This window comes from Mytilus californianus, unplaced genomic scaffold, assembly GCF_021869535.1.
Source record: "Mytilus californianus isolate M0D057914Y unplaced genomic scaffold, xbMytCali1.0.p SCAF_1, whole genome shotgun sequence".
Taxonomy (NCBI): domain Eukaryota; kingdom Metazoa; phylum Mollusca; class Bivalvia; order Mytilida; family Mytilidae; genus Mytilus; species Mytilus californianus.
Genome location: NW_026262581.1, coordinates 13,611,112 through 13,628,733, shown reverse-complemented (window position 1 = coordinate 13,628,733; position 17,622 = coordinate 13,611,112). Strand labels below are relative to the sequence as shown.

General features: G+C 31.8%; 1 protein-coding gene across 1 annotated transcript in view; it reads right to left on the bottom strand.

Annotated features, from left to right (window-relative positions):
* The window catches only part of LOC127707310 (mannan-binding lectin serine protease 2-like), a 132,629-nt gene that overhangs the window by 10,634 nt on the left and 104,373 nt on the right, over nt 1–17,622 (bottom strand). The window lies entirely within an intron of this gene.

The following is a 17,622-nucleotide window of genomic DNA, read 5'->3' as shown; positions in this document are numbered from 1 at the left end:
TTTTTGAACTTGTTCTAGGAAGTGATTTGAATAACAAGACTGTAAATTAATGCTGTTTGGAAATAAACATCAGTGTTTGCCTTTTATATTCTTTTCTAAAACAAGTTTTTATAGTAATGGATAAAAATGAATAAAGTAATAATCATTTTCAGTTTATCCAATATCACGGAAATTACATTTTTCCATTTCTCTGGGACAACACCAGGATATTACATAATTGGAAAAGATAAGAATACGGGATTATATCTGTGTTTATAAAAAGAAACAATCACCAACCAGGTTAAACATTAAGGGAGATAGAAACATTTACGATAGGATTTTATTTTTATTTTGTTAGATATTTGAATTATGAAACATAAACGGGTAAAAAGTAAAATAACAAAAATACCGAACTCCAAGGAAAATTCAAAACGGAAAGTCCCTTATCAAATGGCAAAATCAAACATCAAACGAATGGAAAACAACCGTCATATTCCTGACGTTGTACAGGCATTTTCTTGTGTAGAAAAAGGTGGAAAAATACCTATCTCAGTCAGGGTGGAATTCTTTCAACTGTCTATTTAATTTCGAGTGCTATTCATGAACTCTTCTTCAACATGATACTGTTGTATATTGTAAATCTTATACTGTGAGCACAACAAGAACACATTGAACAATATTCAAAGTCAAATCATATATTTTTCGTCCTTCAATACTCAGAATCAGAATAATTTATCATAGTGTCATATACCAATATAAAACACAATGAATACATAATTACATAATATGCAAATAACAATTAAATATTACAATTAAAATATTGGTACCCAGCCAAATTACTGGCTTATGAGACACTTTAAAAATAACAGATACTGTAGACATTAAAAACTTGTGCATTAAAAATATCATTACACACAATACCTTCTTCGATAAAACATGTGATGTAAAGTTTTTGCTAAAAATGGTTGAGTTGAATCATTTGGCATTAAGAAAATAAATCTGTCATATAAATCAACATTAAAAGTCTCACAAATATCACCAGATTTTTTCATTAAATCATATCTTAAATCTGCATAAAAATCGCACCCTAACAAAAAATGTTTTTCATCCTAAACACAATTCTCTGTACAGTATATACAAGTACGCTCATTTAAAGGAATTTTTGGCCAGGTGTATATACCCGTTTCAACTGCCAGTGGTAAACAGCCACTTCTAAAATTTGACAAAACATGTCTATGCTGCCTATTACGACTAGTTTTACATAAGTAGATATAAGAAGATGTGGTATGAGAACTAAATTCTAAAACATATTTATATTCCCTAGAAATACGTTATTTATTACCGTTACATTCATTTCTGTCTTTGAACAATTTTTCCACAAACTAATTTTCATCTATTTCATAAAGATGGGATTTGATTTCTTGCAACTTATTTTTGATGGAAAAAGTATCATTAATAACATTTTCAATACCTAAAATTTGTGCATTCTTTATACATTTTTTATCCCATGACCTAGAACAGTCCTTACTCCACGCATGGACCTTATATGTGAGTCTCGTATCGTAAGTATTGCTCACTGTCAGACGAAAATAAAATTGAGAATGGAAAAGTTTCCCAAATTTCTGCTGTTTTCGTATTTTTAAGTCCCATATTACCCTGAATGGCTATATTTGACGCATTTGAAGCACTTCCTAAGAAAAACCGACATGCTTTGTTCTGTATTACTTGTACATCTCTCCAATGTGTATGTCCCCAGATTCCACAACCATAGTATAGAACGGGCTCAACTATAGACCTATGCAGTTTCGTAAACACATCATAAGTCATTCCACCACACGAAATTAATATATGTATATAATCCAAAAGTTCATTCAGATGCAGTCCAAAATATCTGTACGAAACTGTATAGGTCTATACATGAGCCCGTCAAATATAGCCATTCAGGGTAATATGGGACTTAAAGATACGAAATCAGCAGAAATTTGGGAATTTTGAAATTCAACTATAGATCTAGCAATTCAACGATAGATCTAGCAATGTTTTATTACGAAAATGAATAACCTTTGCTTTTTTCTGTATTTAATGTCATTCTCCATTTTCTACACCAGGTTTTTAAACAGTCCAACATCTTTTGTAAATTCTGTTCATTTGGAGCTATCAGCGCAACATCATCAGCGTAAAGAAGAAGGATACATTTAAATCACCAATATCTACAACAGCATTAAGCGAGCGAATATCATCCGCAAGATCGTTAACGTATATGGAATACAAAGTAGGAGACATTTTACAGCCTTGTTTAACACCGTTTTGAACCGGAAAATGTATGTCAAGTTGTTTCCTAATTTTACAGCACTTTGTGTCGCATCGTAAAGAGACTGAATTACTCTTAGAAACGTTCCGTTAATACCAATTTTCATCAGCTTATACCACAACATGTCCCGATTAACATCATCAAAAGCCTTCTTCGCATCCACGAAGCAAACATTCTTTCGTTTGTAACTTTCTATTTGAAATAATTGTTGTTAATACGTATAAATGATCCAAACGACTTCGATTACGTCTAAATCCGTTTTGCTCTTCTGCTAACATGTCATTTTGTTCTAACCAATTTGTCCGTATTTTACTCAAAATATCCGCATATATTTTGCATGGCACTGATATGAGTGAAATTGGACGATATTCATGTCGATGAAGAGGATCAATTTTCGGTTTCGGAATCGGAGAGATGATACTCGTTAATCGTTCACTAGGAACATTCTATGAAACATAACCGAATAATTCTATCTATTATTCTTCATGTCAAAATGCCAGATTTTGATTGGTTAATACGAGGGAGACAATTTACTCTATTCTATGGTAAATACTCTATTACCCTTCACGGAGACGCTTGATCAAGTGTGCGCTTTATTAAATACGACTCTATATAAATAACACATAGCTGAGAGGGTGATAGAGCAGATTGTTACCCCGAGAAAACATTGTCAAGCGTCTCCGTGAAGGATAAAAGAGTTTTTACATAGAATATTTAATTAACATGAACTTTGTCACTGTTTCTCTGAAAACAAGCATAACCTTCTACATTTATTTACTGATGAAAAAATAATGATCTCTCGCACACGATTGCTTATGAATCACATTTAAGAATTCAATTTAAATCGAGACTTCGATGTGTTACAAAATAACATAACTCTATTTAAAACCATTATAATAGTGTCATTAACATTATTTGAGCATCATCGCACTATTAAAAAACAGTAAACATTGCGTCAAGGCCAGAGTTAGGACAATGTCCAATAGATGTATTCGTAAAAGTGCAAACGCTAAACTATATAGCAAGGATAACTGACATTGAAGTTAATCCTTTGTTATATGATGCACACTGCACAACAAAACTAAGGGATGAAGCAGTAACTTACTTTTGTATATACCTTTGTCAAAAATATAATTCATGAAAATAATATAGAATTATCAGAGATAGAAGATGTTAACTTTATAAAGAAAAATATAAAATAAATAAACACATGAAAGAGATTATACAAGAAAATAATTAAAATGTGTTCTTTAAGAAATTAAATTCTGTTAAATTAACAGAAAATAATGAATTATATATTCATGGTAGAGTTAAAAAGAATTATGAAATTGAGGCATATTTACTTAAAGAAAATAACTTTGGAATCAAGTAAAGCTTGACTAAACTAAGAGTAACTGACCATATTTTGGAAATTGAAAGGGTGAGGTAACATAAAACACAGAAACATTGTTATTTGAATAAAATAGACGACGAAGATCTTTCTAATTTATATTTATGTACATTATGTCTTGTACTTTTATTATTCTATTATATATATTTAAAACTATATAAATATATATATATAAAACTATATAAATTATTTGGTAAATTATATGGCCTTCCAAATACCGTTTCGATTCCTAACATCACTGAAGAGACATTAATTGTCGAAATCCGGATATGGTGTACAAATTTTTGCACCTCATGTTTGCGGTATACCATCTTTTCCGCAAGTTTATTGTTTTCTGTTTGATAAAAAATTAATAATATCTATTTTGTTACATGTTGTGATCCGTTTATTTGGCAATCGCCAATGGCAGTCAGCAGGGTTTAAGAACATCAGTTGTTCGACCTGCTAGTCAAATGCGTTTTGTTAAAATATACTTTTTCACTCATTTGGTCTTTGGAAAATGTTGTTTGTGCTGTTTTTAGACCCCTCTACCAAGAAATTTGTTTTGCATGCACATGTATAAAAATTGCGGTTTTTATCCAACGCAATAATAGGTATGAACGTTGTTTTCAATTTAGACTTGTTAAAACTATATAAATATATATATTTAAAACTATATAAATATATATATTTAAAACTATATATATATATATATTTAAAACTATATAAATATATATATTTAAAACTATATAAATATATATTTTTAAAACTATATATATATATATATATATATATATATATATATATATATATATATCTGTATTTCCTCTAATAATGAAGAGCATTACTGAGTTAGATCAATAGTAAGAGTTGAAAGTTGGAAGGTAGGACAGTATATTTACAAACAATTATATATCATAATTCACCTTCAAAAAATATATATAAAGCTTAAAGAATGCACAAAGAAGGAAAAACTAAGATTTTTAAGCGTAAGAAAGTAGCAATGCCCGCATAGTAGTATCTTGTTTACGTACTATGGTCCAATATATAGACACCCAAATGTTCATATATCTGCATCCAGTAAATGCTAATAAAACTCCACATGTTTTTGTTTTTCCAACTAGTGCTCTTACAACCGCCAAGGAACTCGTTATCAAATATAGGGCCAAAGCTTATGTTTTATAGCTATTATATCCACTAGTATTTCTGGGGTGTTAAATTTCTTTAGAATGATATGAATCGCAATGTAATGCTAAGCTACTTTTAAAAAAACCCCAAAGAAACATCACTTGATAGATTTTTTTCACAAAACCTGCAGATATTCTGACGACATTTTCTATGAAAACAAACATATTTTTCTAAACATAATAATGAATTTAATCCATCTCAACTCACTTGACTAAATCCAATGTTTATGTACATTGAAAAATCCTTAAAACAGAAAAAAATATTCGAAATCGCTTAGTTTAATAGGCGAATTACATTTTAGGATCCTATCTCCCTTTGTATAATAATTCTAAGTTCGTCTTTTTTAAATATGAATATATAATCTATGCTCAAAGAATATGAAAGTAAGGATATACGCTATGATTGCCAATGAGACAACAACAAAAAAGAAAGATGGGGCTGTACACAGCCACAGGCAACTGTATAGTCTTTTTACAATGAGGAAAATTCGTACCGGATAGTAAGCTATAAATGATCATAAAATATAACGACCGAAGAGACTAACGGCTTGATTCAAGCCAATAACATTCCGCGATTATGAAACTATTATGACAGACGGCAACCATCGTAATCAACTATAGACTGCCGGCTCCTAAGACAGGTATATAAAGAAAGTGGTGGGGTTTTTTCTGTTTTCTGCACTTTGGTCGGGTTGTTGTCTCTTTGAAACATTCCCCATTTCCATTCTCAATTTCATTAACATGTTCGTGAGCTCTCAAACTTCCCTTAACCTGGGACAGTGATGCCACAGCACAGCATCACAACAATATCAGTTGGAATAGACTGGACTCAACTGATTAGTACTGACAAAAAGACAAAAGACACAAAGTACCGATCTAAGAGCACTCTGATCTAAAAGCACTTACAGTACTGAAAGCGAGTTCATAATCAAAATCATACTTATAAATAAACCATGTTTCCCCAGACTAAAATATGAATTAGTACGCCTCCAAAGATCATAAATACAAGAAGACGCGGAAGTGCGTGCTAAAAATGGAAATACGTCTCCCAACATCTCACGGCATCATTACACCCAGTGCACAAATTCGACGGAATATTTTTTTTAAATCATTTGAAAATTTGTTGTTCGAAGAAATAACAATATAATTAGATTTTCTCTATAGAAATATATTTAGTCAGGCATGTATTGATTTTCTAAGGTTTCCGTGAGCCGTGACAAACTGCCACAAGTATCTCATCAATTGTCCTTTTGGGCATTATAGAGTGCGGTGATGCTTTAAACAATGTAAATGAGAATGTGATATACTGAGTGTCGATAGAAACGCAACACATCATATTCTAAGCCCCTTTTGGTCCTAAAATTTCTTTCAATGCATTCCTTAAACATTTTGGTACATATTACTTTAACAGTTTGGTCTCGCATCGAAGCTAGAGGTTTAGCTAGCAATAAAATCAGGTTTAATCCACCATTTTCTACATGAGAAAATGCCTGTAACATGTCAGGAATATGACAGTTATTTTCCATTTGTCTGATTTGTTCAATGATTTTGCCATTTGATAAGGGACTTTCCGTTTTGAATTTTCCTTGGAGTTCAGTATTTTTGTTATTTTACTTATCTTTTAAGTTCAGAAATTTGCGATTAGTCCTATAGGTGTCGTATAAAAACTAAAAAATGATCATTCAAATGGAATCACACTGAACCAAATGCAAAGGAAAATTGTTTATCTTCATTACTGTTTGATAACCTTTGCTGCAGTGGTACCCTATTGTGGGAATTTTCCATCCAAAGTATAAATTTCATTTTTGGGGTAAAAATGTGGAATTTTTAAACTTTTTAAAATCTGAAAATTGAAAAACTCTTAAAAATTCTTGAATGATCGATATGCATATCATAAAAAATCTTTAAAACCTTATAACAATTGGTCAATTTCCAAAAAAGAAATGTAAGTTTAAATTTTTATTAGATGGAAAAAAACATGTAGGGTTTCGTTTCTATTGGCACTCAGTATAATTTTAAAGAACTGTTAAAAACATCAGAATGTAATTTTAAATTACTTCATTATCGTGGATTTGGATTATTGATTCAAAATAATGTTGATTTCGACAAAGTGCGTGAAACCGATGAGATTCAATCGAGTGTAAACTGTTAAAAGGTGAAGGGGCACTAAAGCCCATATTAGGCCCCCCAAAAATGGATAGAACTCTGAATAAAAGCAGTATTTTCTTCATTTACGTTAGATATGCACAAAGGATGACGTCATAGAAGTCTTGTCTAATTCATTCATATTTCTAGATTTTATGCATTTTCCTTATATACTGAGGAAAGTTGAAGTTGTTCTCAAAAACTCCATTTTTGGGCAAAAAAGGGCTGTAATACCCCTTCTTTTATCACAAAGTTTTTATATCAATATTCATTTTGGAGGTGTGATTTTACCTGCAGAAGTTTAATAAATTCCTTCATGGCAATGGTATAATAATGATAACGGTAAAAACAAAAGTTCTAGAAAAATACCTTTGGTGGGATTTTGATGCTCAAAGTTTAGTTTTTATGTAATGTTTTGTGAACTGTTGTTTTCCTGTCCGTGTTAATTCACGGTGTTGTTTGTCTTTCTTAAAATTGTGAATTTGATTGCCCCTCCCTCCCACCATCATGTTATCGTTCCCCTTTTTGTAAGTATGGTAACTTCATTTGGTCTATGGTGGATAGTTACACCATTGGTAGTCTTACCAAATCTTCTTATTTATATAAGATTGCTTTAAGTAACGGTGTTCATTCTTTGATAAATATTGTTTATAATATTTTGCTTGTACACATGACGAATTAGAGTATGAAATGATAAACAGGCCCCGGTCTATTTTGTACGACCGAAAATCAATGTTGACCTCTAATAACTTTTTTTTTGTATTTTTTATGTCGTTGATATGCCGTCTCATTGACATATACCCAACACCCCGATTTATTCATATGAATTGTTTTTGTTTTACTTGCTTATCTTACTTTACAAGTCTATACTTTTATTTTACAAAATACTAAAAAATGCGAAGACTATGCAAAAAAAAAAAAATGAAAAAAGTATATTAACTTTACCTAACAAAACATCTGGATTCGAGCTTTTATCATGCGATTGTAAATTTTCACTGGAATATATAATCGAAACAGCTTAGATGTCGTTAATTCACGTAATTCATCTCGGATTCCCACTCGTTGCTTTACGGTCCCGGTTAGGTTTTTTTACAACCGGCACGAATTACATAGAGGGACCTACAACGGGCACATGTTCTAACTCTTAATGTTGATTATTCTTAAACTTCCAAATCTTTTTTAATTATAAATAAGTTCTACTGCATTTTATACCTCATGGCTGTATACATTAATTGTATTTAAACACTAAAAAAAAATGTGTAATCACACTTTTAAAATGCGTATGATTACACTGTTCATACTTTCTGATGATATAATAACCTATACAATTATCACGTGTTACTGGGGTCTCGATTTACTACTGCAATACATTGTACAAAGGTATTATGAACATATTATTCCACTGTATGTAAATATTGATAGCCAAACCAACATTTGATCGGTTCAGACTATCCCACGCGACGTTGAACAAAACTTCATATTCCCCTCTGAGTATCATATTCCTCTCTAAACGTGGGGACTTACTTTACATAACGTTTTAAAAGTTTTTTTTAACAAGGTTAGTATAGTAATTTTCGTGATCAAAACTATTTCAGACCTAAAACAATAAGAATGAATAATTAACTTTTGATCGGTATTGTTTATCAATGTTTATATCATGTTAAGTTATAAAAACAAACGGATAAGAATATATTTGAATTGATAATTTATGTTCAGGAAGTAAAAAAAAGTATTGGCAGTGGAATAAAACATTCATTTCCCTCGGCTTAGTGAGATATGAAGATTTGTTCACCCTCGATAAGTCATATTTCCCTCGAGCGATGCCTCGTGAATTTATAGGAATTTTCTTGGGTGAACAAATCTTCATATCTCCTTCAGGGACGGGAAATAAATATAAAAATAAGGAGATGAGGTATGATTGCCAATGAGACAACTATCCATCAAAGTTCAAATACAGTGGATGTAAGCAATTATAGGCAACCGTACGGCCTTCAACAATGAGAAAAACCCATACCGTAAAGGCGGCCATAAAAGGCCCTGACATGAAAAATATGAAACAATTCAATTGAGAAATCTAACGGCCTAATTTATAACAAAACAATTAACGAAAAACAAATATGACAGACATGAACCAACGACAACCACTGAACTACAGGCTCCTGACTTGGGACAGGCACATAAAGAATGTGGCGGGGTTAAACATGCTTGTGAGCGCTCAAACCTCCCCTAACCTGAAACAGTGGTGTAACAGCACAACATAAGAACAAACTATAAAAATCAGTTGAAAAAGGCTTAACTCATCAGATCGATGCAAATGAGAAAAACATCAAACATACACAGACCGGACGTGGCAGGGTATTTATCCACTCCTCATCCCTAACAACAAAAAGGACACTAAGTACAGATCTGAGAGTACTCGCAGTTACTGACAGCTAGTTCAAAGCCAATAACAACTAATAAAACAAATCATGTATCTAAGACTGAAATATCAATCAGTACACCTCCAACATCCAATGGATTTAGTGTAAAGACGTCATTAACAGTCAGAGAAAAACATGACCTTGTGCTATGCCAAAATGCCAAACGATCGACAGATTGTAGTACCGTTAAAGTGCATATGTGTATAACAAAACTATTTAGTATGATTTGAATTTACTGATAACAAAATCAATATTTATACCAATGAAAACAAAATTCAAAGATCTAACTAGTGTTGAATTGGTAACCTTTTAGAATAAGTTTATCAAAGGATTGATAAGTTAACCCGGATCGTATATAAATTTCCGGGCTTGATAAACAACATCACCATAAAATTTAGGATGTGCTATTCCGTCTGAAATAAGTTTTTTTTTACAGATACAGCCAAACTTGCAAACCAAATATTTGTATCTATGGAAGAATTTAGTAAAGGTTTTAAGTAATTTGTGGTAACGAAATCCCTGACTTAATAATTTAATATAAAATTTAGACGGGTCTTTACTGAGTTTGGCCATGAACTGTGATTCATAACAGTACAGAAACGAGTCTGCTATTCAAGGGGCACAATTGGTGCCCATAGGAATACCTACAATCTGTCAATAAACTTTATTGTCGAAACGTACATAAATGTTGTCAAAGAGAAAATTTATGTCTGTAATAATCTCATCACAACTCAAGGAAGTATATCTAGCCTATTTACCTTTCTCGTTTGAGAAAAAGGCTTTATATGAGTTGCAGCAAATAAATTTATTTATTTTACGACCATTTAATGAAATAGGAGCACTTTTGTTCGATAAGATTGTGTGGAAGTGTAGTGTAGAGAGTAGAAAAGTCAAAACTGTCACCCGAATCAAAAGGACCATTCAAACCACGTAATTTATCTAAAACATCCAAAGATTTTTTTACACTCCAAAAATGGTTAATTCCACTATTTTTATATGTTTTATTACAAAAATTAATGATCAGTTATTTGATAGTAGTTAAGGAACTCGTTAAAAGCACTGAAAATCTAGTAGTAAAACACTTACATGAGGCCGATATGAAACGACATTTTACGGTATTTGTGTAGTTTAGGTAACCAATACATAGTGAGGACCTTCAAGTGTTCAGTAGATGCGTTAAGCTGAGCTGTGGTTGTGAGATGATTATTTACTATAGGACTCTCTGTGGATCGTATGGCCTTGAATGTATTTGAACGTATAAATTCATTCTTAAGGACTTCCGTGTAGTATTTACGTCATACCACCACCACATTGTTGGCTGCTTTGTCGGCCGGTACGAACACAAAACGCTTTGTGAGTACTTGAATTTTGTTTTTAATCCTAGAAATGGGCGTATTACTTATTCTTTTATTTATTTCTAAATCATTTTCAACAATATTCAGACATTTATTCAAATAGGAATCAAGTGACTTTTTGTCAGATTTCTCCCGTTTACACCATTTTTACAAAAGGATGAAAGAGCATCTTTGATAACCTGACGACACTCTTCCCAATTCATTTTCGACGGTGGACGATATTTTGGTCCTTGCTTCAGATGGTTTATAACCTCTCGGTCTTGGACGATATTGAAGTCTCCTGTAATTACATGGCCATAGGGATCATATATAAACTTTGATGTTTCACAGTCTCATGTCGAAAGAGCATTAATTTCTATACTGACGCCTGATATAACTGACGTATAATTAAAAAAACAAACTTCTACTGTTTTTTTTTATACAAAAAAGCAATTAAAGCGGCTCTATGTTATCAAAATATGGAGGTATAAAGTTTTGAACGGTAGAGTCATGAAAAATACAAGACAAGCTAATACAATCAATACCTATGTATTTTATTTTTATGAAATACTTTTTATGATCTTCAGGTTTGTCAATTTGAGGGAACAGTCTATGGTGACAAAAGGCTGTAATAATTCGTGTACACTCATATTTTGGACTGAAAAACGATACTGTATCACACTCGTTATAAAAATTATGTAATTTACTAATTGGTATTTGACCCAGTTAACATAATAATTGATGTCTACAATTTTTTTAAATATAGATAAAAGTCATCAAGTGTAAAATTAGAACGATGTTTATTTGGTTGATTGCGGTTGATGCGTTTGCCATGAGACCTATGATTGCGTCTTTCATGATATCAATAGATGAAGTTTTAGATATGTTCCCTTGGCCCATGATATTGTCATTTAGACCTAGAGGATACGCTGTCTGTAGTCGTTTAATCCAAGACTGTTCGCAAAGTTTACGGGAATCTTCAAACTGTTTATGTGATTGTCCTGGTTGTTTCTGGACGGTTTGAAGTGGTTGGAATTTTATAAATTTGATATTGTGTGATGTATATTGTTCAATTCATAGATATTATATCAAAACACAAACACTGAAAAAAGTAAGTACACATTTTGATTTTAAAGGGACGATAATTCAGTTTAAATTAGGGGGCAAGAGACTTTGAAGTGTATGAAAAATTTGTGCATAAAAAATGAAAATAAACATTTAGCATTGACGTTGTATTGTTACTAAGAGAATATAGATCCGGTCAATTTTGTTATACGTTTTCAGGAAGTAATAAATGCCAAATAACTAACAATGATTCAACCTAAGTTACTCAGAGTTTTTTTAAAAACTTTTCAAGAAAGAAATGCAATTGACCTTAAAAAAAGGAGAACAACTTCAGGACAACCGAGTCAGCAAGTACCTGACGAAAGACACGGTGTTTGTGTGTTTAGTCAGACCTAATATAATATCCAACTCGTCGGATTTTTGTGATCCGTGCAATTCTAACTGCAAACCAACGGGACAGTTGCATTTAAAGCAAAACCTTTTAGTTCGACCATTTTAACATTTCCTTTTTCTGTAAGTTGTTTTCAAGAAATTATGATTATGAAGTTTTTTTGGGTTATTTGTGTCGCTGGGGTGCTGTCTCATTGACATATATCGGACATTTCCTGTATTAATAAAGAGCTGAATTGACAAAGAAAGATAAAAGGTATAACCTAACCCGTACAAGGAATCAGAGATATGCATGAGGGAGATAAATTCCTTAATTTAATATAATTTCAAATTTTTTATAGCTGCAATTTTCAAAATAACAATATCCGTACTTTCATGCTAGTATCGAAGTACTGGGTAATAGGCTAGTGATGATGGTACTCTCGGAGACTAACAGTCAACCAACAGAAATATCGACCCAATGGTTGTAATATTATTTACGGATCATGGTACTCTCGGAGACTAACAGTCAACCAACAGAGATATCGACCCAATGGTTGTAATATTATTTACGGTACCAATTGCGCTGCACAAGAGCCGCATTTCGACAATAAAATCTTTTCAGTGATACTAGAGACCAAAATATTTGAAATCCAAAATTAAATGCAAACAATTACTTACCAAAAAAGTATACAACGAAACTCATTAAAAAGTACGAGCCGCGTTTTGTTGTTGACACAAAACATCAGCGTAAATTTTGCACATAAACGACCGGATTCATATGATACTCGAATCATATTTCCACGAGTTAAATTTTGTCAGTATTATATTTGAATGCTGAAGAAAATCTGATCGTTGGAGTTTTCAATGTAACTTCATATCTTTTTTTTTTTTCGTTCAAGCCCGATCTCAAATTGATAAACAGAAAATGTTGTAATGTCAAAACACGAACTTTTCCTTCAACTATTCACCTATAAAATACAATTCTACCTTTATATTAACAACTCCTACTGGGAAAATTTATATCGTTGACGAAAGTTTACAAATGTTTTCTGAAGCCAAAGGTTCAAATGGCGGCTAGTGAACAATTATTGTAAGGTAAATATTGTCTGATTACCTAGTGCAAAATGTATTGGAAATGATAAAGTTCTTACATTTACAGATAAATAACCAATTATTTGTATCTTCATATTTCTTAATGCCCTAATTACTGTGAATTACTCTTCTTAAACAGCAGTCAAATTAATGTTTATACTATGTCTTTTAACTTAAACTACTTATTAATACCATGTTTACTATATAGAATAATACATAAAAAAGACAGATTTGCACAACAATCAAACACGATAAAACTGTTTACATAAACCGATGTAAAAATATAGATGGTTTTAGTCACTTTCAGGATAAAACCGAGGGAGACTTACTGTTAATAATTTCCTATAGTGTCATCTTGTAGCTGATCATGTCTTCCGAATTTGCATGGCAAAAGAGAGATCTTAATCATTTGAATAGTTATGAGAATTTGTCACTTGCATTTGGCAGTACTTCTTTTATTTTTTGTCAGTAATAATGACACATTTAGCGTAAATGGTTAAATGGGACAAACTCGTATACTAGTAATTAACCCTTTTAATCTGTCAGCTAGTTACCATGCATAGTTTAACACCATTAAGGTCAAAGGTAACAAATTCGAAAAATGTCTCACAGCAATCCAGTAGGTTTGACATGAAAATAATATCAGTTATCTTTCTGGTTTCTGACAGTCATGAGAGTGAAACAAGGTTAAGTATACAGAAATGTTGTTCATACGTTAATTTCATTTTTTTTCTTTATCACTTAACTTTTACCAATGTACGAATCAGCGACTCTTTTCACAAAAAATCTTACGATTAAAATTGATCGTAAGTTATACTGAAATGTGTATGACTTACGAGTATTTTTACTCTTAAGATTTTTTGTGAAAAGTGCCGCAGAAACTGAAGTATTGAAGTGTCAATTTATGCTTGTTTTATTTAAAAAAAAAAGTAGAATGACAGACCATAATTATATGGCCAGACACAACCCTTTATGGATTGATTGAGAGCTTCCGTGTACTTTCTACACATCGAAGACAATAAAAAGACAAGAAGAATTGTGTCATTGCATGATGGTTACCGTTCAATGTCTAGAAATGTGAATATAGGTACCAGTACTTACTATAAACTTAGAAAAATAACACGAATGATGTGTTAATTGTCGGCTTTATTGTAACTTTGTCAATATTTGAGAAAATAATATAATTAAAACTAATTTATAAGCTACTAAATTTTCGATATAAAAGGATAAAAGACAAAACACGTCCATTTCATTCTTTTTTGGGGATATATAGACTTTTAACAGTGATATGTTGTTAGTTCAATAGGTCAAGTTAAAAGTTTGGATCTCGAATGTACTTTAAAGATAACACTTCATAGGCAAAACTGTCTATAAATTAATCTTACTTGAAAGAATTTAAAAGTCATCTGGTTAATAACAAAACATGTTTGAACAGTCAATTAACATTGGCAGTATATCTATTGCATTGTGACAGTCACTTGTTTTTATCAACATTTGAGTGAACTAAATGACGAAGAAAAATGAAACTATGGTTTACATCAACTTTTGATCTGTCGGTATCTATGCTTGTTAAATCTACATATAATATATTGGTAGATACTACATACATGTGACTGACAGGTTTAACAATTTGAGAAAAATTTGTTATAACATTGACCAAAATTCATATTATGTATGTGCTAAAAAAAAAAGTATGCTTGATTTCTGTTAATTTGAAAACGGTTTCAAACAAGTCCCATTCTTGTTCAATATTCTTTTTTTTTGTAAATTTTTAAATGTTTTCTGTGTTATTATTCACTTATCGTCTTTTATATTCAAAAAAAACATTGTACATTTTGTGCACTAGTTCTTTATTTATATCGAGTCGCTGTTTTTTGTTTTGGTAAACAAAATGTAGTTCAACTTTTTAACTAATCATTGATTTGCAATTCAATAACGACGTAAAATTTCTTTGCTCTTATTTTGGTTTTGGCATTGCAACGGCATTAAAGATGTGATCAAGTTTATTAACGTCACTTGTATGAATGCTTTTCTAAAGATCGACAGAAATAGAACATCGGTTAAAAAAGCCTGACAGGGAAAGATTCTAAATCCGGTAAGTCTCCAATCTAATTAGTTACTGTAAAAGACAGAAAAATAAATGTTCACAACCCATTGGCGAAAAATATTCTTTTTTTTCAATTTACTAATCTGAAGAGCATTATCTATATAATTTTATCGGCAATATGTTTAGTTAAATCCGTGCAGTATTTTTATGTTTACCGTTCGGAAAGGATTGTATTAGACACGTCATATCATTTAAAAAAAAAAGAAATTTTAAATCTGAAATTATCCTATCTACTACCATGGAAGAACTATAGTATAGTACCTCCATGCTCTTGCGTACATAAAATATATGATTAAATGAAATTGCAAATTTTACATGTTTATGTTAAATGTTGCATTGAAGAACATCGTTAACCAAACTGAAATAATCAGTAGCCGAAAGACAACACATAGCTTGACTCCCAACGTACTGGTTTTGGTAAACAATGTCCATTTTGTATATTTTTTTTGATAAATACTCAAAATCAGCCAAAATCTCTAAAAATTGCGGTTTTGTGCTATCTTCAGGCGTTTATAATTTGATAATCTGTTTAAAAATAAGCAATTTTGGTGATAGAATCTTAAAGTACGTGATACTATGAATTTGAGTAATCATTAAAAGACTTTTTAAAATAAAGTTTGGGAAAATTGGTCTAGCTCTTTGAATTCTTTTCAACCTGAACTCATTTTTACAGACCATAAATCAACACTCACATTAAAGGAATCGGCATGCTTAGTTTTGGAAAAGCTTTTCACTTGATATAATTCAAGTAATAATAATTTATCTTGATTGTATCTATCTATAGATTTATTTACCGCGCAACAAAATTAAATTTATCGGTGAAAACGGTTATAAAACTAATTTCAAATTTAACTCAGAAGAATGTAACTTCTTTAAAATAATTGACTCTCTAAACAAAATAAAGATACTTTCATTTAACGTCAATCATTCCCGCCTACAATAAGACAACTGAATGGACAATCTATCAGAGCAATTACAATCATTAAAGTCATGAATCCAGCAATCTGATCACTGATATATAGAAAAGATATCGCTCCGAACGAATATCTTGGAAATGCAGAATCAAAATGAGAAATTTATCGACATAACTTCACTAAAAATTAAGTACTAAATGCTATCGTGATTACATTTTTAGATTTATGAAATTTTGATTTCTTCACTTTCGTTTTTATTTCATACCAAAGAACAATTACAGAATTCAGACGTCAGTATTCTTTCACCTCCTCAACGTCATATCCGGTAATCTGTAGATATAACGGTTTTTATATTTTGTTTAGAGCTTACGGAGTATATATCTCCCAGTTAATACGATATTCCAGGGCTTGTTCTTCCTATCATGGTTTCCTTTGAAAGTGGGTTGCTGCTCACAAAGAAGCTATTAAATCTAGAGTTCCAAGTGGTGAATATGAAATCGTCCCATTGTAAATTTTACGGACGCCATCACGAGTTGGTGGACCGTTATGGAATTTCCGTTTCACAGATGACAACGGATATGTTCCAATTGTCGTAACTGCAATCCCGTCCCCTTTTCCCCAAATGTGACGTACCGAATTAGACTTATCACCGGCTTTGTACTAACATAAGCAACACGACGGGTGCAACATGCGGAGCAGGATCTGCTCACCCTTCCGGAGCACCTGAGATCCACCCCCCCCCCCCCAGTTTTTGTTGAGCTTCGTGTTGCTCAATCTTTGGTTTTCTATGTTGTGTTTTTTTTTTGTTGTTTATATATTTGTCTTTTTCTTTTTTAATCATGACGTTGCCCGTTTATTTTCGACTTATGAGTTTAAATGTCCCTTTGGTATCCTTCGCCTCTCGCTCTCTCTCATTGTTGTCAAATGCATTAAAGCTACCGTGACCCATATAAAAAGAAAGTAAGACCCTAAAAATAATTTGGATTGTACTACAGGGTGCAGATATGATAAAGTCTGTTCAGAGATGAAAGAAGAGATGCGAAAGTACATTATGTTAGAAAAATTCTATGACAGTTTTATAAAAGTCTGTCAAAAGGTTGAGAATCAGTTGCCGATACAAAAGTAAAACAAAAGGATGAACAAACGCACGAACAGACAGACAAACCCCATCACTAAGTACAACTTGTACCGTATCTGTAGAAAGCAGGATATAGTAAATATATTTGGTATGATTGCCATTAAAATACATATCATCAAAAGACCACCAGACGTGGATGTAAGCAACTATGAGGGTTTGGCTGGGAGGGTCCTTCATTTATGTGTTCTT